This window comes from Macrobrachium nipponense, chromosome 48 (assembly GCF_015104395.2).
Source record: "Macrobrachium nipponense isolate FS-2020 chromosome 48, ASM1510439v2, whole genome shotgun sequence".
NCBI classification, from domain to species: Eukaryota; Metazoa; Arthropoda; class Malacostraca; order Decapoda; family Palaemonidae; genus Macrobrachium; species Macrobrachium nipponense.
In genome coordinates this window covers 21,819,318-21,843,874 of record NC_087223.1, presented here as the reverse complement: position 1 = coordinate 21,843,874, position 24,557 = coordinate 21,819,318, and the positions used below count along the sequence as shown (strand labels likewise).

At 43.0% G+C, this 24,557-nt stretch overlaps 1 pseudogene; it reads right to left on the bottom strand.

Moving 5' to 3' along the window:
• Positions 1-24,557, bottom strand: part of LOC135205163 (NEDD8-activating enzyme E1 regulatory subunit-like) — a 59,369-nt pseudogene that overhangs the window by 11,209 nt on the left and 23,603 nt on the right.

Below are 24,557 nucleotides of genomic sequence, written 5' to 3'. Positions count from 1 at the left end.
TTCAGAGTAGATACAAGGGGCAGGCCTATGAGTCTGAATTAGCAAAACAATTTAAGGAAACATCCACTGCTCAAGCCTCAGGCCCAACAAAGTAGTAGTAATCATTCGGTTTGTCCCTGTTCATCTACATGCTAGGAAGCTTATGGATGTCAGGGCCTTTGTAGGCAGTTGTTCTTCCTGAATCCCCAATTGCTAAAACACTGTTCTTCCACAGGATGGATTGATCAAACCCAATATGATATTGTTAAGATACAATAAGTTTTGTACATACTTACCTGGCAGATATATACTTAGCTATACTCGGTCGTCCTGACAGAATTTCAAAACTCGCGGCACACGCGACAGGTAGGTCAGGTGATCCACCTATTCCCAGCCGCTGGGTGGCGGGGTCTGGAACTATTTCCCGTTTTCTAAAGCCATAATTTCTCTTCCACCTGTCTCCTGAGGGGAGGCTGGGTGGCCATTATCGTATATATCTGCCAGGTAAGTATGTACAAAACTTTATTGTATCTTAACAATATCATTTTTGTACAAGTAACTTACCCAGCAGATATATACTTAGCTGCTTGGCACCCTTGGTGGCGGGCAAGAGACAGCTAAAAACAAAATAATACTTAAACTAAATACATTAAAAAAACAGGGAAAAAACAACCTATGTTTTCTTGGATAACATAATTACCATAGTTCCTACCGTTATTGGGCTGAAGACTTCATGACTACTGTCGATGAGTCTGCTTGCCTCAAGAGTTTCAACGAGGAATGAACCTATGGTTGAATAACTCTTTGGATCGTGTCAATGGGGCTAGCCCGCTTACGCGACAGAGCCTATATTGGATCGTACCCAATGGGGGCTGACCCACTTACATGGTAGAGCCTTGACCTTTGTCATATCAATGGAGACTCCGCCCTCTTACATGACAGAGGTTTTAAGGTTTATTAAACAAATCACAACAATGAGCACTGAAGCCAATCCCGATCACCTGACCATGTTAGTATTGTTACAATCTATGAATTGTAAGAGGGTCCCTATTCCCTCTGACAATTAACCAATAAAAACAACCACCAATACACAGTAAATTAAGCCTTAAACTAAATAGGAAGGATTAGCCTCAGCCCCTTCTCCCAGCACTGAATTCGCCGAAACATACGCTCCCAGAGCAAAGCACTTTTCGTACGAAATTTTAACGTCTCTTAGGTAATTCGAGGCGAACACCGAATTACATCTCCAAAATGTCGACTCTATAAGAGCCTGAAGCGACCATGTTTTGTGAAATGCCATAGACGTAGCTATGGCTCTCACTCTGAGAACCTTGAGATGCTCTTCTTCGCACTTAAGGTGAGCTTCCCTTATTACATCTTTTATGAAGTATGTAAGGGCGTTCTTAGAAATCGCTCTTTTCGGATCTCTTACAGAGCACCAAAGACTTTCTTCTGTACCTTTCAGCAACTTCTTCTTCTCCAGGTAGAACTTGAGTGCCCATGGACTGGACACAAAGTCCTTTCTAGTTCTCTCCCTGTTAATGAAGATAGTCCTTTTATCTCAAGCTTCTTGGCCAAGGCTTTGAGGGATTTTCATTTTTCGCTAGAAAAAATGTTTAAAGGAGCAAATCGCTGAATCCTTCTTAAACCCCACTTTACCTTCCAAAGCTTGCAACTCGCTAATTCTCTTGGCTGTTGCTAACGCAAAAAGGAATAATGACTTTCTCGTTAAGTCTCTAAACGAAGCTGAGTGAGACGGTACAAATTTTTCCGACATTAGGAACTTGAGGACCACATCCAAGTTCCAGCTAGGCTTCTTGATTACATGTTCTTTCGTGGTCTCAAAAGATCTTATAAGGTCATGAAGATCTTTATTATTCGTCAGATCTATTCCTCTATGTCGAAAAAACTGAGGCCAGCATACTTCTGTAACCCTTCACTGTTGAAACTGCCAGGTTACAGTCTTTCTCAAATATAGGAGAAAATCTGCGATTTCAGTTACAGAGGTACTGGAGGAGGATATTTTCTTTCCCTTACACCATCTTCTAAACAACTCCCACTTCGACTGATATACTTTAGAAGTGGAGACTCTTCTGGCTCTTGCAATAGCCTTCGCCACTTCTCGTGAAAAGCCCCTTGCTCTGACAAGTCCTTCGACAGTCTGAAGGCGGTCAGACTTAGAGCGGGGAGGTTTTTGTGAAACCTGTCGAAGTGGGGTTGTTTGAGAAGATCGTTCCTTAGTGGAAGCGATCTTGGAAAAATCCACTAAACCACTCCAGCACCTCTGTGAACCAATCGAGAGACGGCCAGAAGGGAGCGATGAGGGTCATTCTTGTTCCTTCCGAGCAAGCGAACTTCCTCAATACTTCTCCTACTATCTTGAAAGGAGGGAAGGCGTATGCGTCCAAGCCCGTCCAATCTAGCAGAAAGCTGTCTACTGCTACTGCTTGAGGATCCGAGATCGGGGAGCAATAGGTTTCTAATCTGTGATTCTTGTTGGTCGCGAAACAGGTCTATATTGGGCCTTCCCCACAGATGTCAAAGTTGTTGGCAAATCTGAGGATTGAGAGTCCATTCCGTGGGTAGGACTGTTGTTCTTTCTGCTTATAACAGATCTGCCCGGACATTTTTCTCTCCCTGCACAAACCTTGTGAGGAAAGAGATCTTCCTTTCCTGTGCCCAAATCAGCAGATCCTTTGCTGATTCGTACAGGGAAAAGGAATGCGTCCCCCCTTGTTTCTTTATATAAGCGAGGGCTGTGTGTTGTCCGAGTGAATCTGAATCCCCAGACCTGAGACCTGTTCCTCGAAATGAACCAAAGCTAGATGAATGGCTGTTAGCTCTTTCCTTGTTTATGTGCCAGGACATTGTTTTCTCCTTCCCAAGTGCCTGACACTTCTTGCGAACCTAGGGTCGCTCCCCACCCTGAATCTGAGGCGTCTGCAAACAACGCTAGGCGAGGGTTCTGTAAGCGAAGGGAGATTCCCTTGCTTAGTTTCTGTGGATCTAACCACAACGGATATTCTCCTTGATCCCTTTCGAGATTGGAAATGTATCTCCTAGATTGTTGGACTTTCCAATCCCACTTCTCCTTCAGATAAAATTGAAGGGTCGTAGGTGAAGTCTTCCTAAGGAAACGAACTGTTCCATCGAGGAGAGGGTCCCCCAGTAAGCTCATCCATTCCCTCGCGGAACAATGTTCTTTCCTTAAGAAGACTGACACCTTTTCTAAGCAGCGTTCGCTCCTTTCCTGCGAAGGAAAATCCCGAGAAGCCATCTTGAATCCCAGATAGACAATACTCTGCTGGGGAGTCAGCATGGATTTCTCGTGATTTACTAAAAGTCCTAAGGACTTTGTCAACTTTAGAAGTAACTAATGTCCTCCAGACATTTTTTCTCCGATTGGGCTCTTATTAGCCAATCGTCCAGATATAACGAGATCCTGATCCCTTCCAGATGTAGCCAATAAGCTACATTCTTCATGATGTCCGTAAAGACTTGAGGTGGGGCAGTCGAAAGTCCGAAGCACATCGCCTCGAACTGGAACACTTTCCCTTGGAACATGAACCTCAGATACTTCCTTTGCTGCCGGATGAATTGGCACATGGAAATACGCATCCTGAAGGTCCAGGGACACCATCCAGTCCCCTGGACGAAGAGCAGATAGAACAGAGGAAGACGTCTCCATTGAAAATTTCTTCTTCAATACAAAGAAATTCAGGGCACTGACGTCTAGAACCGGTCTCCATCCCCCCGATGCTTTTGGTACCATGGAATAGCCGATTGTAGAATCCTGGAGACTGGAGATCTTGAACCAGTTCTACCGCTTCCTTGGAAATCATCTGTTCCACTGCTTGCAACATAGCAAGCTTTCGGACCGGATCCGAGTATCTTGCGGTCAACTCCCTTGGAGTTGTCGTCAAGGGAGGATTTTCCCTGAAGGGGATCAAGTATCCTTTTTTCAGGATAGAGAGGGACCAGGAGTCCGCTCCCTTCTGCGCCCAGACTTTGGCAAAGTGGAGTAGCCTGGCGCCTACTTTCGTCTGGAGGACTTCCTGCTCATCTAGACTTCCCGAAGGACCTTCTAGATGGTCTACTCCTTCTCTCTGGTCTGCGACCTCTAAGAGGGGCTCTAGAAGAGGAAGGCACCTCGAAAGGGCTGTACAAAAGAGGGTCTCTCTTTTTTCTCTATAGGCACTGCCGGCCTAAACTTCTTGGCTGAGTGCTTGAGGAGATCCTGAGTTGCCTTCTCCGTAAGAGATTTAGAAACCTCCCTAACAGTCTCTTGTGGAAAAAGGTGCGGGGATAACGGTGCAAAAAGAAGAGATGTCCTTTGCAAAGGTGATACTGCTCTTGCTAAGAAAGAGCTAAAGACAGATCTCTTCTTTAATACTCCCGTTCCAAAAAGAGAGGCAACTTCAACAGAACCGTCATTGACCGCTCTGTCCAGGCAAGCCCAGGACGCTCGAAAGTTCCTCCATGGAAACAAAGTCAGTGTCCTGAGCTCTCTTCGCTAACGCTCCCAAAGCCCAGTCCATAAAGTTGAAGACTTCTAGGGTTTTAAAGAGGCCCTTTAGAAGGTGGTCTAGCTCACACATGCCCCAAGTCGCCTTAGCAGACAGCAACGACTTCCTCCTAGAAGAGTCCACTAAGGAAGCAAAATCCGCATCTGCGGAAGAAGGCAGACCTAACCCCATAGGTTCTTTGGTCTCGTACCAACTTCCTGGTTTGCCTGTTAACTTGGAAGGAGGGCAGGAAAAACTGTCTTGCCCGCTTCCCTTCTGGAAGTCAACCACTCTGAAAAAGTCTTTAATGCCTTTTTCATACAAAGAGCGGGGCGCATCTTGACGAAGGAAGACGACTTGAGAGCTTTAGTGCTGGACATCAACGATCCTGGTGAAGGAGGTCCGCAGGATGAAGGGAGTCTCCGAACTCCTTTAGCAGCAAAAGAGAAAGTCTCTTGTAGTCAGAAAACTGCTACATCTACTGGCTCTTCGTCTTCCGATACCTGGTCCAACTGATCCACAGAAGGAGATCGTTTTGGAGTGATCTGGCTCTTCCCGGGAGAAGAACTCCTTTCCCGAGAAGGGGAGCGCGGAACATTAGCACTTCTATACGAAGAGTGAGGCTCCTGCCTGTCGGAAACACTCTTGCGCCTACTAGACTCTTGTTGTCTAGGTTCGCCAGGTTCGTGGCGCTTGCTAGGCTCCTGACGTCCTGATTCAGGGCGCTTGAAAAGAATCCCCGCGTCCTGATTCCTTGACGCTTTAACAGGCTCTTGGCGCCCTACACTTGACGCCTAACGTACTCCTGGCGTCCTGCCTCCTGGCGTCCTAACTCCTGGCGCCCTGACTCCTGGCGCCCTGACTCCTGGCGCCCTGACTCCTGGCGCCCTGACTCCTGGCGCCCTGACTCATGGCGTCCTGGCTCATAGCGTCCTGATCCTGCCTTCTAGCGAATCCTGAGTCCTAATCCGTGTTCTAAGAGGCTCTTGACGCCCTTTCTTGCGTCTTGCTGCCTCTTTGCGCCTGTCTGGCTCCTGGTCCTGCAGACCCAAAGGATCCTGATACCTAAATCGGTTTTCCGGTTCCTTGCACCTAAACCGATCGAGACTTCTGCTCGATTCGCGGCGTCTCAGAGGGCGCTTCGGGGAAGACAGCCTATAGGGCGAAAGGGCTCTTACTCTCAGGAGAACAACTCCTATCAGACGAGTCTCTCGACGAAGGCGATAAACGCCCTGGAGATCGCGAGGGTTCTCTCCTATACGAAGCGGGGCGCTTAGCGGAACTCTTAACAGGGAGCGAGACATCCTTCCTCCTTGTAGTCCTTTGCAAAAGAGCCTACGAGAGAAGCTAACTGCTCTTGCAGATTAACCAAAAACTTCTTCGTAGGATCCTGAAGAGAAGGCTCCTCTTGTTTAGTCTTCTTAGGTCCCGAAGGCCAATCCTCGGGAAAACGCTCTGGGCTGGAGTCAGCCGCGTCTCCTTTAGGAGCCTTCCAGGCTCTCTTCAAAGGGCGCGAAAGAGAGGCCGAACTCCATCCTCGTTTAGGAGAGGAAGAGTCTGAGGCCGAAAAACACTCCTTTAGGACGCCTTTTCTGCGGCAATCCGAGGCAGCCTGGGACTTAACAACAGGATCTGCCGAAGGGACGCCTGACCGTTGGGGATGTTCTGCATCCTCCCTGCGGCTTTCGACATTCCTCCTCCCCTGGTCCTGGGAGTTTGGAAGCGGTCTAGGCCTAGGAGCAATGAGGAACCGGTCAGACGCCCCCTCACTGCACTGGGGACACTGCACAAGTCACTATCACCACTCTTACCTTGGTTTAGAGCTCGTAGCTGAGCTTGAAGTTTCTTAATTGAAGCTTTTACATTTTCCCTATCTGACGAAGAATCTTTGGATTCAGAACAGGGAGAAGCAGCTGAGGCTAAGGGAAAATGTTAGAAGGAGAGTTAATTTCTTGTTCTAAGGAGCAAGATCTACTAGATGATCCTAGCTGAAGCCTTTCTCACTCTATCTCTCTCAAGCTTCCTAACATATGATGATAATTCCTTCCATTCAAGCTCCGTAAGGTTCTCGCATTCAACACAGGTGTTAATAAAAGAACATCATTCTCCCTGCATTTAGCGCAAATACTATGAGGATCTAATGCCGATTTAGGCAGCCTAACCTTACAATCTTCCCTACTGCAAACTCTAAACATAGGTGAAGCCTTAGTGTCAGACATCGTGAAAGAGTAGTCAAAACCAAAGTCGAAAAACAGTCCACAATAAGCGTATGCCAAGCCAGAGAAAAAACAGAATACGTCACCAAAAACCAATCCAAATTCTCGGCAAACGAGTTGAAATCCAAGATGGAGGAACAAACAATAGGTGTTGTCCGTTCAAACCGACAGAGAAATTATGGCTTAGAAAACGGGAATAGTTCCAGACCCCGCCACCCAGCGGCGGGAATAGGTGGATCACCTGACCTACCTGTCGCGTGTGCCGCGAGTTTTGAAATTCTGTCGGGACGACCGAGTCTATAGCTAAGTATATATCTTGCTGGGGTAAGTTACTTGTACAAAAATGTTGTTTTATTTCACTCAAAGCAACAAACTTCCCACAAAGACTTTGTTTCTGACCGGGAATAAACCTGCTAAGCCATCCTGATGTCTTTCCACTGCCTGACATTTAAAAAGTTTTACCAGGTGTAGTTGACCATTTTATGTTGCATGAAAGGTTAATGACACTAGTTAAACTCTGTGTTGTATGACAGAGGGAAAAGACCATAACTTGGACTTAGGTTTAAGAACCAAATGGACAATTCCTGGTTAAAGTGTCCCTCCTACAGTCCTGGAGCCAAAGTTGGTTCTGGATTACTTACAAATTTAATGATAGTTATTTGTAAGTCATAATTCTTATGCTGAAACCATACATTAATTGAGCATGATTATCTGAAAATAACCCATAAGGCCATGTTTCCTAATGAGGAAAAGCCCTTACCATATAGGAAGTTTCTTTCCGGTCTAAAATCTTCAAGCAGCACATGCCTTATTCATCTTGACCGACAAGCATGCATAATTAAATATCCCCACATCACTAGATAAGAATGGGGATATAAAGAATTAACACTATAGTGCATAGAAATTGGGCCAGAAGAAGCAACAGGTCCTTGGCCTTTGGAATACTGTTGACAGAGTGGGCTAACTTGAATAACTGATTCAGAAGAATTGTCTTGCTCCTAAAGTCAACACCATCTACCAATGGGCAACAAGTCCCTGACATAACTTATAGATGGCTGCACACTAACCCAAACAGAGTGCATAGAACAGCAATACCTTCTAGTAAAAACCATTTGAAGGAACTTGCATGACTGTGGATGTATGGTAAGTGGAATGAATACATTCTGCATGTGTACCACAAGTCTGAGCATTCTTTGGAAAGGCACTAAAACCATGCTAGAAAACCAAAAAGTATATGGGCAGACACTTACTGTTATTCAGGCTCCAAATGTCCAAGAATATCTCCAATTACTTATGGGTGTCTTCCTAAAGAATTACCCTTGGACCATCATTCCCTCTATATACAATCTCCTACTAAAAGAGACTTATGAGAGATCTCTGCTGAAGACAAGGGAAGCCATAAGAAGGAGAATAAACCAGTGGAGGACAATAAAAAAGAATCACAACTGCCCTTCACTGTCTCCACCATATAACATACAGGTCCCAAGTCTCTCCATGCATGTTAGGATGCTGCAACTGTCCATATCCCAGAACCTGCACTTATCCCCGAAAGGTATAAAATAAGACTACCATAGATAATCCCAAACTGCATAATCAGACAGGAAGCAAGTGTTCTCACTTCCAAACAGAGTGAGTATAAGGATGAGGACATTACCCTGCAGCATCAGAACAAATGAGTTACTTGTTACTTGTTTCCTCGCTAAAAACTCTCGCTGGGTTGGCGTCCCCACCTCTCTAAGAAGTCGCAGAGACGAGACAATGTAAATAGAAGATAATAACTCAGGTTAGACTGAAAAACCATCAGAACGTCTGTCTGTCTTGAGTTTCATTTCCCAACAGGAAAGAGAATAAAGCGAACCTCCTATTAAAGACGGTTAAAGGACCAATAGCGTTGTACAGCAAAAGGCAGCCTTCGGCTCTCTGCGACTTTATAAGACAAGACGACAAGCCAAGGCTGACACAAAGGGAGATTGTGTCTAGGAGGCAAGAAAAGTTACGAAATGCTTCTCAATTGGAGAAAGCGTTGGTTCTCTTCTCCAATATTTAGAGTGCGCCAAAATACGCAAGACAATCAAGATATATTCTCTAGGTGGCCTCTATCCTCAACAAAATGAGAATACAGGAAGGCATAATGTGTCAACAAATGCTGACCGGCCCAAAACGAGTTCCTCCAATTCCATTCAAACTCTTCTTTCGTCAGCGGGCGCCACGGAAGGGAGACTGCCGCTGACAGGAGGTACACAAAGCGCTTAAAGGATTGCTCTTTCTCCGCAACCCTTGGCGACAAAAAGCGACACTTATCAATGAGAGGTGACAGTAGCTAAGTGCTGTATTGAAATCCACCATGACTCAATGAGAGCAATTATTTAATAAATTTATTACGCCCAAAGACGTCAAACAAAGTTACATATTAGCAGTTACATACATTACATCAGAAATCAACAGAAAAAAAAAAAATTGACAGCATTGAATCATCGGTATATCAGTTACAAAATAACATAAATGAGATCGTATTCTATTATCACAACAACTGCAACAGACAGTTTTAGCAGCCACCAAAGTGAGGAAGACGAGTCAAAATTAGTCTAGGTGGGTCATCTTTGAGTAAATATTGGCAGGTTTTGAATGTTAGAAATTTTGTCCTTGAGGTAACAGATTCCTGACAGTGGGGCAATGAAGGCAGGCAGCTGTTCAAGGTTATTGGACATTAGCAAGGTTACACAGTTTACATGAGGTGTAGTGTGGTATATCTAGTGTCTGTCCAACCTGCCACACAGGACGATATCCCAACCTTATCCTGGCACTTACAACATTATGCCTACGCACCATGAGTCCACGTCGCCGGTACTTGTGAAGGCTCTGCAGAAAGTTATCATGATGTTGTATGGAAACACTAATGCCCTCTCTGCATCCCTACGCTGTACTGTACAGGCAAAAGCGGCTGAATATATTCTATGTTTAAGGCAGCGAAGTGAGGGGCTCAACATTTCTGTCATCAAGGTCCAGCGTGCAGGCAGCTTTAGCAAGACTGTCCACCATGTCCATTCCCAGCAAGCCCAATATGGGAGGATCATCCACATGAAAGACAAGACAAGCGAGGCATTGTAAGCAGCAACGAGTTGACACAATATGTCTCGCACAACACGGCCACAGCTGGGCCTAGAAGATGTCAGTGCCTGGAGTGCAGATCTGGAGTCACAGATCACCAATCCATTCACATTTCTTCTAACAAGTAGGGTTACTGCATCCCATATACCTTGAAGTTCGCAATAAGTGGAACTGGATGAGTTTGGCAGCTACGACCATGCCACCCCACCCTCAGGAGATTCTAAAGTGGGGGAGAACATAGCACATGCTGCACTTCCATCTGCCTGTACTGAGCCGTCAACGTAGATGTGGTGTCCTGCAGGAACTGAACTTGACACTTTGGATATTGTTTCCAAAACCAGCTGCTTCTGTAGACTGGTATGGGCATCTTTAGAGGTTGGTGTGAAAGTGACAGCAGGAATAGGAACCTGCCATGGTGGCAAATCTTGGATGACTGCTTGCTCAGGTACACCGATATCAAGGTGTCGAAGATTTTCACATACTGCCTACTAGGTTATGGCCCCCTGGCCGGAGTTGAGGTCTTGGTGCATCTTCGTCAAGTGATGCTCTGAGGACAGCAGAGAAGTTTGGAGTAAATTGTGGAGAATGTAGACATTTAACCCTTAAACGCCGGAGCGGTAAATAAAAAAATGACTCCCGTATGCCGGAGGGGTTTGAGAGTGAGCGCGTAAGCGGAAAAAATATTTTTTTCAAAAAATCACAGCGCGCTTAGTTTTCAAGATTAAGAGTTCATTTTTGGCTCCTTTTTTTATCATTGCTTGAAGTTTAGTATGCAACCATCAGAAATGAAAAAAATTATCATTATCATATATAAATAATGCGATATATGATAGCGCAAAAAACGAAATTTCATATATAATTGTATTCAAATCGCGCTGTGCGCAAACGGTTGAAGGTAACAAGTTACTTTTTTTTTCGTTGTAATGTGCACTAAATTGCAATCATTTTGATATATAACACATTGTAAAACGATAAAAGCAACACAGAGAAAATATTATCACAAAATAATGCATGAATTTCGTAACGTGCTTACGTAAACACATATTTTTTTTCAAAAATTCACCATAAATCTAAAATATTGTCCCTAGAGACTTCCAATATGTTTCAGAATGAAGACAAATGATTGAATATTACTATACTGTAAGAATATTAGCTTACAAATGCAGTTTTCGACCATATCTGACGAGCTAAAGTTGACCGAATGTCGAATTTTTTATATATATATTTTTATATGCAATTATTTCGGAAATAAGAAAAGCTACAACTTTCAAATATTTTTCGTTTTATTCTACATGAAATTGCGCACATTTTCATATATAAAACTCTATGAAATGCCTAATATGAAACGGAGCAAATATTCCGAGAATGGGACTACGCATTTCGGAGATTTGTGGTGGAGAATCCGCGCGCGAGGGAAGGAAGTTTTTTTTTAAAAATTCACCATAAATTTAAATATTGTGCTAGAGACTTCGAATATGTTTTCACGATGAAGATAAATGACTGAATATTACTTAGACTGTAAGAGTTTTATCTTACAATTGCGTTTTTCGACCATTTCGGTAGAGTCAAATTTTGACCGAACGTGGTTTTTTTTTTTCTATTTATCTGTGATTTATATGCAAATATTTCGAAAATGAGAATAGCTATAACCTTCAACTATTTATTGTTGTATTATACATGAAATTGCGCACATTTTCATATATAAAACGTTATGTAACGGCTAATTTAAAATGGTGCAAACATTACCACAATCGCACGTATGATTTTTTCGGAAGAGTTTACCGCGCGGACGTAAAGAAAATGTTATTTTTTTCATAAATTCACCATAAATCGAAATATTGTGCTAGAGACTTCCAATTTGTTGCAAAATGAAGGTAAATGCTTGAATATTACTAGAATATAGGCGTTTTAGCTTACAATTGCGTTTTTCGACCATTCGTAGAGTCAAAATTGACCGAAGGTTGAAAATTTGTCACTTATCATTTTTTATATGAAAAATATTTCAAAAATTGATAAAAGCTGCAACCATGGGGTTGTTTTTTAGTTGTATTGTGCATGAAATTGCGCACATTTTCATATATAAAACTTTATGTAACGGCTAATTTAAAATGGTGCAAACATTACCACAATCGCATGTATGATTATTTTCGGAAGAGTTTACCGCGCGGACGTAAGGAAAAAGTTTTTTCATAAATTCACCATAAATCGAAATATTGTGCTAGAGACTTCCAATTAGTTGCAAAATTAAGATAAATGATTGAATATTACTAAAATATAAGAGTTTTAGCTTACAATTGCGTTTTTTCGACCATTTCGGTAGAGTACAAGTTGACCGAAGGTTGAAAAAATTTTGGCACTTATCGTTATTTATATGAAAATATCTTAAAACTGATAAAAGCTACAATCATGAGTATTTTTTTGTTGTATTCTACATAAAAATGCGCACATTTTCATATATAATACTCTATGTAACGGCTAATTTAAAATGGTACAAAAATTATGTCAAAGTGACGAAATAATTTCAGAGATGTGTCACAGATACTTTTTAGTGCGGCAAGAAAGAAATTCGCGCCTGCGCGCCTGCGTAACGATTGTAAAACAAAACAACACCTTGATCCGTGAACTCCCAGCATCCCCCAAGGCGCGTGATTCAAGAGTTTTCGGCTAGTAGGCCTAAAAGTATTTTTCCGCGAATTTTTTAAAAAAACTTTTGTATGTCGACGTAAAACTACGTCCAGTCGGCACCCGAGAGACAAAAAATGTCGACGTAAAATACGTCCAGTCGGCGTTTAAGGGTTAACAGAAAACAAAGTTACATTGGCATAAATTCTCTCTATTAATGGAGGTAACATGAGTTCGGTCTGCAAGTTGACTATCCGAGTGGAAGGAGGGCATCCTAGGATAAACCTCATTACTCTATTTTGGAACAGTTCTAGAGGTTGTAACGCCTGTCTGGGTAATTGAATTAGAGCAGGAGATAAATAGTCAACAACTGACCTTAGGAAGAGGATATAGAGGGTTTTAGCCATGGGGATAGATATACCTGTGGCCCTGGTGGCAAGCCACTTGATGGGAGTAAAGCGAGGCTCCAGTCGATCAAGAAGGTTTTTCACCATGGGGTGGATTCGTTGTCGTGCAGGTATAGCAGGGTGATCCTGACTGGTGCACCTAGATATGTATACTGTGTGCAGTGAGGTATAATATTCCCACCCATAATGAACTCTGGCAGGTCTCGCAGATTCCGGGCAGAGAAGATTCTGCTTTTTTCTGGGGAGAGTATGAGGCCACTGGAGGTACAGGACCTGTAGAAGTCTTGAAGGACACGCTGAAGGTCTCGAGGGGTAGTGGAGTGGATGCAGACATCATCAGCATAGCAGGTTACAGTGATTCCAGGGATAGCAGGGAGGAGAGACAGTACACGGTGCATAAGTATATTAAAAAGAAATGGGCTCAATACACCGCCCTGAGGTGTGCCAAGCTCAAAATTTTCATAGGAGCTACATGCACCTTTAAAAAAAACACGTGATTTTCTGTTACTGAGATAACCGTTTATCCACTTCAGAAGGTTTCCTCTGATACCAAAGTCGACAAGCTGATCAAGAATGATATCCCTGTTGGCTATATCAAAAGCATTTTTGAGGTCAAGGAAGGCAACTACACTGTTGGAGGACAATCGGAGTAGAGTTCAGCTAAACAGTGATGAGTACTCCTCTGAGGAAGAAAGCCATACAAATGGGGAGAAAGTTTTTCTTGGAACCGGTACATTAGCCTGGTTAGTAATATACGCTCAAACACTTTACTAAAACATGAGGTGAGGGAGATAGGCCGATATTTATCAGTTCCAGGCTTTGGGATAGGAATAATTGTGCTAATGGTCCAGCCAGCAGGTACATATCCATGTTGGTAGCAAAGATTATACAATTGTAGAAGAGGATTTCCAGGAACCTTCTGGAGGAGACGAAGCACTTGATAAGTAAGGCCATCATCCCCAGGAGCAGAATTTTTTTTCCCCATAACAGCACGTCGCAGCTCATCCTCGGTGATCAGCTCTTTGTCCTCCTTGTCTGATTCCAACAATGCAGCCATCAGACGAAGGTTGCGTAAATTGCTCTGGGAAGAAAGTGCTTCTTGGATTTGTACAGGGAGATTACTGGACTGTGACTGGGTTGACCAAGTAGTGATGAGATCCTGGGCATATGCTTGTGGACTGTGATGAAGTGCACATGTGGTTTTTTTCTTGACAGTCCTTTGATGAGATGCCACATGGTCCCAACGCTAGTCTGGTGGTTAATTAGGTCAGTATATATCCATGTCTCAGTGTAGACACACTTCTGGAGATCAACTAAATCATGCCCTCGCCTGCTGATACTGAAGTAGATGATTAGGTGTCGGTTGTGTCTGAAAGGCAAGGCCAGCATCAGCTGCAACTCTTTCTGCTTGCATAATGCATTGATCCAAGGTCCAGGCATGGGCAACAATATGACTTTTAATGTGAAGTCTGACAATATATAGTTGATAGAAGTCATGGGTAGCTTTTACCAAAGAATTATACAGGTGTTCTGGAGAGTGTTTATCAAAGGTAGGTAGGACAGAGGAGATGTATGAAACATATGTTGGGCAGTACTTGGGTGGAATGGTGATCCGGGTACGATGATAGGGGTCACTTGGATGAGTCTGTATTGTGTACTGTAGGCATAAGGCAACATGGTCAGAAAAGAGCGAGGGAACAGAATGACAGGAGACATGTGATGCCACGAGCCCAGATGTAAGGATATGATCAAGAGTGCCCCCCCGGATGTGTGTGGCACCACCTATATCCTATATCCCAACGGGTTAAATGGTAACGATGGATGTAGTTGAGCAGAGGAACTCCACTGCGGTTGGGAATCGGAGAGACATCACCAAGATCTGGGTGTCTGGCATTGAAATCACCCATGTAGATCATGCCAAGGTTGTAGGTGTAGGAAGTGCCGAGAGGTTAATTAGGCCAGGGGCAGAGTAAACATTGCATAAACGAATATGACCATCACCTATCTTAACCTGAAAAAGTTGGAAGGTCATGTTAATATCTGCTGATGAGCGAAGGAGTTGATGAGGGAGAGAAGAGTGGATGTAAGTAATAAGACCATTCCTGACATGATGTACATATGAAACATAACCGGAGAGTGTTGGAGCTTCATCACCTGGCTGAGCACCGCCAGGGAAGGCTTCTTGAATAAATATTACTTGTGTGATGGCGATAAACATATGTCCTGAGTGCAGTGAGTCTGGAGTATTGTCTAATTCCAAGGGCATTCCATGAAAGGACATGTAGTTGCATGAGTCTAGCGAAGTTTACCCTTAACGATGCGAGAGACAGGTCGAGCATGTACTGGAGAAGCAGCACTGTTAGATGGTGCACCAAGTGTAGGAGGCTGAGCTGGCAGGAGGCCACTGACCCTTTCAAGACAAGAGGCAACAGTATCTAGCTTCTCAGTAAGTGAGGCAACAGAGGTTATGAGAACTTGTTGTGCCTTGACTAGTGTGTCGAGGTTACTTGCAGTGGTAGCCTGCTGAGCGATCAAGCTATCGAAGCGTACATCAATAGCATCAAAGCGTGTCGTTAGTGCTGTACAGTGCGATTCCAAGGCAGCAACAGCCTTACGAAGTTTTGAAATTTCAGCTGATTCAGGAGGGCATAACGAGGAGGTTGACACTGGTTGTGGTGGTGGTGTCAGTGGAAGTGACTGCGTGGCAGCGCGCGACCGTCTGGAACATCCATGCCAAACATTAACTCCTGCTTCACCACAACGAGGGCATTTCCAATGCACAGTCTCTGGAGTTGATGATGATTCTGACAATGAGGTGGAAGCATCAGTAACAGGTTTACGGTAAGGACAGGTGCGTGTGGAATGGGCTGCAGCACACCAGGCACACTTAGGTGAGGCAGAGCAATATTGGGAGATATGGCCAGTACCCCAGCAGTTGAAACAGTTGGGCTGATCATCCTTCATCCTGCGTAATTCACAAGGAGGGAGGCAAGGGAGGAAGGAAAACTCATAAAACATTGGTGTGGTTCTAGTAGACTCCATGTGATGACAATGCGATTAATAGGTTTCCCATTTTGAAGAAATCTTCGTGTACTGTATACACCAGGCAGTTCCTTAGCAAGGTTAGGGTCTGCTTCAATAGGGTAGCGAGTAATGAGATATGTTAAATACTTACGGGGTCTGTCTATTGAATCTTGAATATCCAGGCTTATGGACAGAAATTCACCACCCTTCACCCTGCCAATGATGTCCTCACGACTCCTTGCAATATATACAAATTTAGATGTGATTGCAGACATTTTCACCTCTGCCAGCTCCTTATCAAGATTGAAGGTTCTGTTTACTTCAGTCAGCCACCGTAGTTTAGTGTCAGTGCTCAAATTTTCTTTGAAGACCAACCTAACATATTCATCACGGGGAGCCAAAAGCTGGGGTAGCAGAGGAAGCAAGTCGTGTAGCGGGTTGAGGCAGAGTGACATCACTCTTTTGTCTAGTGAAAATATCTTGACATTTGGATGTTTTAGCAGCAGGAGACTGTGGAGCACTGCTAGTATCTGACCCATAATCCAACTGGGCGCTTCATGGGGGTATTAGCAACAGTACTGGAGGGCTTATGAGGAAGAGATTGTGTGAGTGGTGGCCAATGAGTCATATCTACATCCTCATCATCAGTCAGGTGCAGATCATTTTCAACCTCAGAAACAGAGGCTGGTCCGGAGTAATCCATTATTAGTGAAGCCGCAGCCTTTCACGTCACAATAGACATCACATGCACACTGCGCATGCGCGAACTGAGGCGCAGCCGACCGAGTGGGTATGCCACGGAGAATGAGTTTTTATATCGTAACTACAGAGTAGTATAAAAATCCTATATACACACTGTTGTTACTAAAATGGTCACTGAGTCTTACTGTAACTTATATAACACGGTGAAAGGTGTAGTATCCCTAGAACTTGCACAAAAACTCATTATATAGAGAGCTCACACAAAGCGTGTTTACAATCAGAGAGCATTCTTCTTCTTTCAATGAGAGCAAGACAGTTTAAGAGACTCGAGACTCGGCCAAGTTTGCACTCAGCACGATTCAACTGTGTTTACACGAGTCAACAATGTCCACAGCCGGGTTCCCATATGTATTAGACCAAATTATCGTACCAAATCTCTTCAAATTATCGTATTTGATTAATAATCGTTTATCGTACAGAGGGTCAAATTACCGTATTTGTACGATAATTATCGTACGTCTGGGAACCCTGGTCCGCAGTCCGCACGAGTCGACAGAGGGAGAGAGAGAACAAGGCGCCAAAAGTGGGAGGCAGTGGAAGAGGAGTTACAACAAAGCTCCCGCCTTGTCCGAAAGCGATCGTACATACTTGAAAGCATTCCTATATGAAACTAAGTTAGAAATCTCTGAAGCTAGAATATCTAACTCGGCGAGAACTGTAGATACTACAGGCAGTAGTAAGAGATTTGCCGATAGCCGAAGAGGAAGCACACAAAGAACAAACACAAGCATTACAAAGAAAAAGGTATATGCTAGCATACAAGAATTTAGAATAACCAAAAAATGAGAGATAAACAGTCGACCAAGTCAACATATCTAAACGTGTAAAACTCGCTACAGATACATTATCATCTCAATAAAATGTCTACACCTATATCATATATTATTAAGCCTATACATGCTAACACCTCAAACTAGGTGTTGAAGACCACAGAATGCGCCTACGGAGTGAGCATTAACGCTTACCGAAACAGTCCTTATGTGAACTCTTTAACGGTCCTTTGGCGAACGCTTTAAACGAGATTCAGACCATGAAAAGGGCGAAGTAGGTATTGGAGAGCACAGAATCCCATCGTCCCGAGAACCGACCCGGTTCCCTGGCAGCGGACGTTTCCAACTGTCGCAGGGCAGTCCTAGGCTCGGGCTACGTACAGACGAGGGCACCAACACCTTACTTCTAACAGGGAACGCGAAAATGAGCGCACACTGGAGGGATTCGGAACGTTCCCGTCACGAACTAAGTTCAAATTTTATTAGAACTAAAAACAGGTTAATGTTCTAATTTCTCGTTACACTTTTCCTGAACCGAATGGGGAGTAGAAGGCGGAGCTACAATGGAAGTCAATACTAGCCTACTAAAATGCCTAGTCTGAGTAGGGATAGCCTGACAGGTTTAAGCCCTGATCTAACTATTGCTTTCGTAATCTATTAGTTCCAGTCTTCCTATATCTGACATATTCAGGCATAAATTTCTCAGAACAATTCCCTCCATTCTTCACATCTAGTAGTTCCAAAATCACACCCTGTACCCCTGCCAGTACAAAGGAATGTTGATAAACTTCCAATTTCACCATCCTGGTTACACCAAAACATTCCTACATAGCCTGATGTTATTGGTTTTACTTCCTGTGGAAGATATCCTAGGAAAATGAAATTACAATACTGTAAACAGGTGTAAAACAGCCAAATTTCATAGAATATGTACCAACAATCGCCTAGCCGCAATGGCGGCAAGGAGAACTCTGACAAGGGCTAAAACATTCCAAACACACCTGGTGGAGAACAGGTAAACTAGACAGTCATCCAGGCAGCCATTCGATTTTTTTTGTTTGAATGCCGACTCGCCTAATCGGCGGGGAGATATAGATTTAGCTAAATTTAACAGTAGGTAAGATTCATCTCAAATAATTAAAAATTTTAACGTTCATTTCTTTGTGTTAACTTTCGTAATTCATACTCCCGATACTTCTAAAATATTTGTAGCATATGTACATTAATGAACAGCATGACACAAGAATATTTGCAATGAGCACTTACAGGTTCTGGACTTTTATATATTTTTCAGAATCGGCAGTCATATCTGGAATGGTGCCCCTTACTGGGAGAACGCCCCGACCCTCTGAGGAAACGAATTCGTGGAGTGCTCTCGCCATGAGCCAGAAGGGTTTTGTGGTGGGGCTCGGCGTGATCGAAGCTGCTTCGTTTAAAATGGATTGTATCCCGTGAGGAATGGTCGTGGGTACGAGCGATGTGTTGACTGCCTTGCAAGCCTCTTCGTAATTTTCTTCGGTTTCATTGTTCTCTTTCTCTCTCATTCCTGTGAAATGATGAAATGCTTTAGTGCCACTTTCATCAACTTTTAGTAAACATACAAACTGTTAAATAGAACGAGGATTTACAATCAGTCCCTGGTTAAGCGAGGACTGCCTGTACCGATATACAATTATCGTCCGGTGCCTAAACAATCCAATACTGTACCATTTGGACTATCAATGTTTGTAGTTGCCTACCAATTTTAAAAAGTCCACAGAACTATGTAAGTGTTTGGAAGATTATAAACAGTTATCACTACGGAAAGTAGACTTTACTTGACCAAAACTTCTTGCACCTGAAAATTCACCAGTTTAATGTTTTGAAGTAGGTGTGTGTGTTTTTTTTTTTGCCAAGATAAACAAAAATTTACTTGATGTATAAATAAAAACTGTAATGTATTGTATATGACTTTAAAATTTCTTGCTGGCAAAACCAAAATTAAATTGATAAAATCATCAATTATCAAAACTTGTCTAATGTAGGACTATATAATCATACCAGTTCCATGCCTACATTGAGAGAGTTTAGCATGCCAGACAAAAAACTGAAAATGCAAACTTACAATAAGACTTACAACATACCACAGCAGTTTAGTGCAACAATGGAGCATAGCCACCCCAAAGACCAAGTGAAAGGAGTGAGTTATCAATTATTAAAATTATATAAAAAAGTTTAATAACATCTGATGAGATAACAAAGACCAAATGAAAGACTGAGGATAAGTTTAACAACACCTGATGAAAGAACCAGACAGAGAAAAGTAAAACTACATGATAAAATAAAACCCCAAGGCCACTAAAACCTTTCTTGATGAGTTCTATGAAAGCCTTCTTTTCCCTGTAATTTTTGGGTGGCTCTCCATGTTCGGCATTCCACTGTTGAAGGTGTTTGTACAGAATGACGACGTAAGGCACGTGTGAGTGGTCTTTGTAGTCCATGGAATCGAGGTCGAGACTATCCATGTACTTCTGCAATGCTGGGAAAGGTCTGTCGAGTCTTAAATCTGGCATTTCGTTGTCTGGGTGACTTTCCACAACGGTATGTTCCTCAATCTGAAATTGGATGTTGACCAAATAAATATTACGGTACGTACTATATAAACATGAACTGTAAAATCTAGTTATGCTAAGAGAAAGTATCTGTACTTAAAAATACAATTTTGAAGCTAAAAATTATTAAATAGTACTAAAAGAGAGCAAATAGTCATGAAATCGTTAGGCCTCAGAAAACCTTGTCGTTGCTAGGGTTAATGCCTACATAGTAATAACGTTCATGCTAAGATCAGAAAAGGGGCAGCTCGTTTGTCAGTGATGAAAGTTCATTTGCTTTCTGTTCAATTGATGGAGCTGGAACAATCAAGTACAATGCAAATCTGACATCATTTGATAAGTTAGTCCATGAATCTCTCAAAGGGGGGGGGGGGGGGGGGGGAGGCAGAATATAACCTCATTCCCAAACAGAATTGGTCAAAAAATAAAATTTACACACCGTCCAAACCTGCACTTATGAGTACTGTATGCTATGATTCTGTTAGAATTTTAGATTACAAATTCTCAAGGCATGATTTCTACATTAACTGGGACCTATCATGACTCATATTCCATCATCACCATGAACATTTCTATATTACATTCCACCTTGACTGGCTTGGACACAAAATATTCCTTTCCACACTTTTCTAGGTTGCTGCCTCAAATTCTAATCTTGGTGCTCACCTTATGCCTCTTCCCCTTAACAAGTCTTCCGACAAGCCGAGATTTTAACCTACAACTACGGAAAACAAGGGATCAAAATACTATAACTTAATACATAATTTTTTTTTTTTAAATGCACTCACCTGCACTCGAATGTAGCCTATCATTCCGTAACTCCGAACGATCACTAAAGGCACACTGGCTTCCCATAAAACTTTGGACAGCGCCAAGAGTGTACTGAAATAAAATAAAAATGTACATTGTTTTATTAAAAAGTATGGGACAACATGATGCAAAATGCATAAATATAAAAATGTTAATACATACAAAAAACAAGGCAGATCATAGACAAAGGTTCATTTTTTTCTCATATTTTGTTCATTTCATCCATCTCCACTTTTTAAGTTTTCCATGATTTTTTGTATCATATAAAATGATATTGTTATGATACAATAAAGTTTGTTCATACTTACCTGGCAGATATATATATAGCTGTATTTTCTGAAGTCCGACAGAATTTAAAAAACTTCCGACACACGCAGTGGTCGGCCAGGTGGTTAGTACCCATTCCCGCCGGATGGGAGGCGGGAATCAGGAACCATTCCATTTTCTATTCATAATTTTTATTTCCACTGTCCCCTGAGGGGAGGTGGGTGGGTACTTGATTATATATATCGGCCAGGTAAGTATGAACAAACTTTATTGTATAATAACAATATCATTTTGTTCATGAAACTTACCTGTCAGATATATATATAGCTGAATCCCACCTTTGGAGGTGGGAAGGGACAGAATAGAAGGATTTTAGGAAACAAATGCATGCAGATGATTTACATCTTGGTTCCACCTGTTAGCATAGCTGACTTCGTGATTACTGTCACCCAAGTCTGCTTCTGCTTTACTAGAGTTGCCAGCGAGGTAGAGACCTATAAAGCTGGTGCACTCCAGATTGATCTGTAACAGGGGCGTGACCACAATGTGACTAGACCATAATGTTGACCATACCATGAGGGCTAAGAAGTAAAAATAAATATATATATATATAAATATATATATCACCACCTGACCAACCTAGCCAAAGTTAAGGTGTGTTAACTAAGGCTTAAGAGTTAAGAAGTCGCCGTTGTCTGGCGACTCAACAACTAAATTAAGAGCTCTTCCTAACCATTTTATTTCTACAGGATACGATGAGTGGTACTTCTTGCCCCCAAGATTGTGTCTGCAGACACGTATGGCCCTAGCGAGCAGCAGATCTCATATACCATCTTCACATCTCGCAGGGAGTGTGAAGTGAACACAGAGTTGCTTCGCTAAAACATGGTACTCCGGATGTTGCTGAGTGCCATGCTCTGTTGAAATGCTTCCGAGCCGCGCCCTCACCTCGTGAGCATTCAGAATAAAAAGATTTCAATCTTTGTGCAAACACAATGAAGGAGCATTTTTGAAAGAACTCCTTAACAACTAAAGCCAGGGTGTTCTTCGATATGGGCAAGTCTGGTCTTTTTCCAGAACACTAGTAGATTGCCCCGAATGACTTCGACTTTCTTGAGTTTTATGTAGATAAAACTTGAGAGACCCGACAGGGCCCAGGACTCTCTCTGGCTCCTGCCCACTAACTTGTGCCATCCTTGCTTCCAAGCTCCTGGCCCAAGGACAAAACGGGTTTCCATTCTTAGGCCACAACGGAAGGCTTAGAGAGCACACCGCCTTGTGTTCTCTAAAGCCAAAACTTGTGACGATGGCTTAAAATCTCACTAACCCTCTTTGTCGTATCTACGGTGGTTAGAAGAAGGCCTTCCTGTTCACATGCAAGAAGTTAACAGGTAGGAGAGGTTCGAATGCTTTGACATCAAGAACTTCAGACTACGTCTAAGTTCCATATTGAAAGCTTCGATCTGGACATGCACAGTCAGTCCGTCTGTACTAAAGTCAGGTGACCGACCAGTTTGACCGTCAGATGAATCAGGACAGCAAGGCTGTACCCTGAGACCATAAAGCCAGCTATTCTTCGCTGAAGGATGAGTGTCTGGACTGCCTGGCGATTCAATCTAAGCAAACCTTGGGGGGTGTATCAACGCAACCCAACGTCGTCAGCGAATCAACTCTGACTCGAGCTTCTGGTGCGAGGAAAAAGGAGCGAGGAGCAAAAAGGCGATTCAGTCCCGAAGGAAGAATGCCTGACAGTCCAACCTGGTCTCATGTTACACGATCATCAGGGGTATATAAACGCAACCGACTTCGTCAACAAGAAACTCAGGGCTACTATATGTCGCCTGATCTCGCACGAGTGTCTGACTCCGAGAAAAGGCAGGTGAGACAAAAGGTAGATGGTGAGCGAGTTTCGAGATTCCACAGAACTCAAGATCATGAAGGGCTTTGTTGTTTGACAGACGCAAATCTCTGAGCCCAAAGGCCGTCAACAACATATTTGCGTATTCTTTAATAGTTGTGACTGCCAGCTTATCCCATTCTTCAGACGGAAATGGAAGACGGTAATCTTCCATTATAGGTACCTTTCGAGTTAGAGTAGACCGACTCTCTCGGAAAAGGTCCTTGGAAAGTGAACTAGGAAGGATGTGGACCTCTGTGAATCCAGGATCCTGAAGGCCAACTTGATGGGCGATCAGCGTCATTGTGCGCTCCCTGTGACGTCATAAATCCTCTTATTACATTTCCTAAGCGATTGAAAAAGGGGAAAAGAGACTAAACATCCATCCCCGTTCAATATCATAGGATGGCGTTTAATGGTACCGATCCGGATCGAGAATAAGGGAGCAGAGAAGAAGAAGCCTCTTCGTCCTCAACATATCGAAGAGAAGAATGAAAGGGCGTCCCTAAAGTCTCCACAACTCTCAACTTACTTCTAAAGAAAGATTCCACTCGGAAGTCAATAGTTGCTGCCGTCGATCGAGACGATTCGTACGGCCTTTTGCAATCCTGTAACGAACCTCTAGAGGATCGTTTACATTCTACGCCTGTTGTTATAATAGGCTCTTTCTCGTAAACTCGAACAGGGACCGAGAGAAGATACTTCTTAAGATATGAGAGAGCTGTGGAATATCAGAGTTGATCTGGACCACTGGTTCCAAAAACTCGTTTCGAGGACTGGAGGGACGACCGAATTGCTTTTATTTCTTTCAGATTAAGATCCAGGACATCTGAAACCCTATCCAGATGTCCGGCACCTTCTTAGACGCACTGAGAGATGTTCAGAATCATTCCTAGATCTTGAATAATATTTCAGTTTCCCGGTAGGAAAAAAAAAAAAAAAAAACAAAAAAAAAAAAAAAAAAAAAAAAACTGTGGAGGTCTGAATTGCAGTCTATTCGAGGAAACAAACTTCTTCAGGAAGGAAATCCTGGTCCCCCAGCAAGCTCATCCATTCCCTCCCCGAGTATGCTTACTTCCGAATAAGGCTGCGCTTTGTCTAAGCAGGAGAGCATATAAAAGTGCAATGTTGCGGTATACTCGTAGTTCTATACCGTGCGGTAACGAGCACCGAAAGGATTAAGAGATAACTCTGTTGAACATAGTTAAGGCAAAACGAATGCAACGTTTATTCATTCAAGTAAGAAATCCCCTCAATCTTAGGCTAGAAAGTCCGTGATTGTAGGACAGAGATACAGTTAGTCAGTCAATCCCGCAGGAGAGACGTAACCGCCAGCACAGCACAGAGATACGGTTAGTCAGTCAATCCCGCAGGAGAGAGAGACGTAACCTACCGCGCATGACCAGCGCATGATCTGTTTTACTGGCTCGTTGGACTGGAGGACAGACACAGCAGCAGCCAGCAGCTTACGAACGTCGTCTCTTAACTTTATGTCTGGGTTGCCAGCTACCCTATTCTACGAAGAAATAGGTCTGTTATTTTTTGAGCAGAAAGAGACTCTCAAGCTGGTATATTTAAGCGAAACAGAAAACGCTAAAT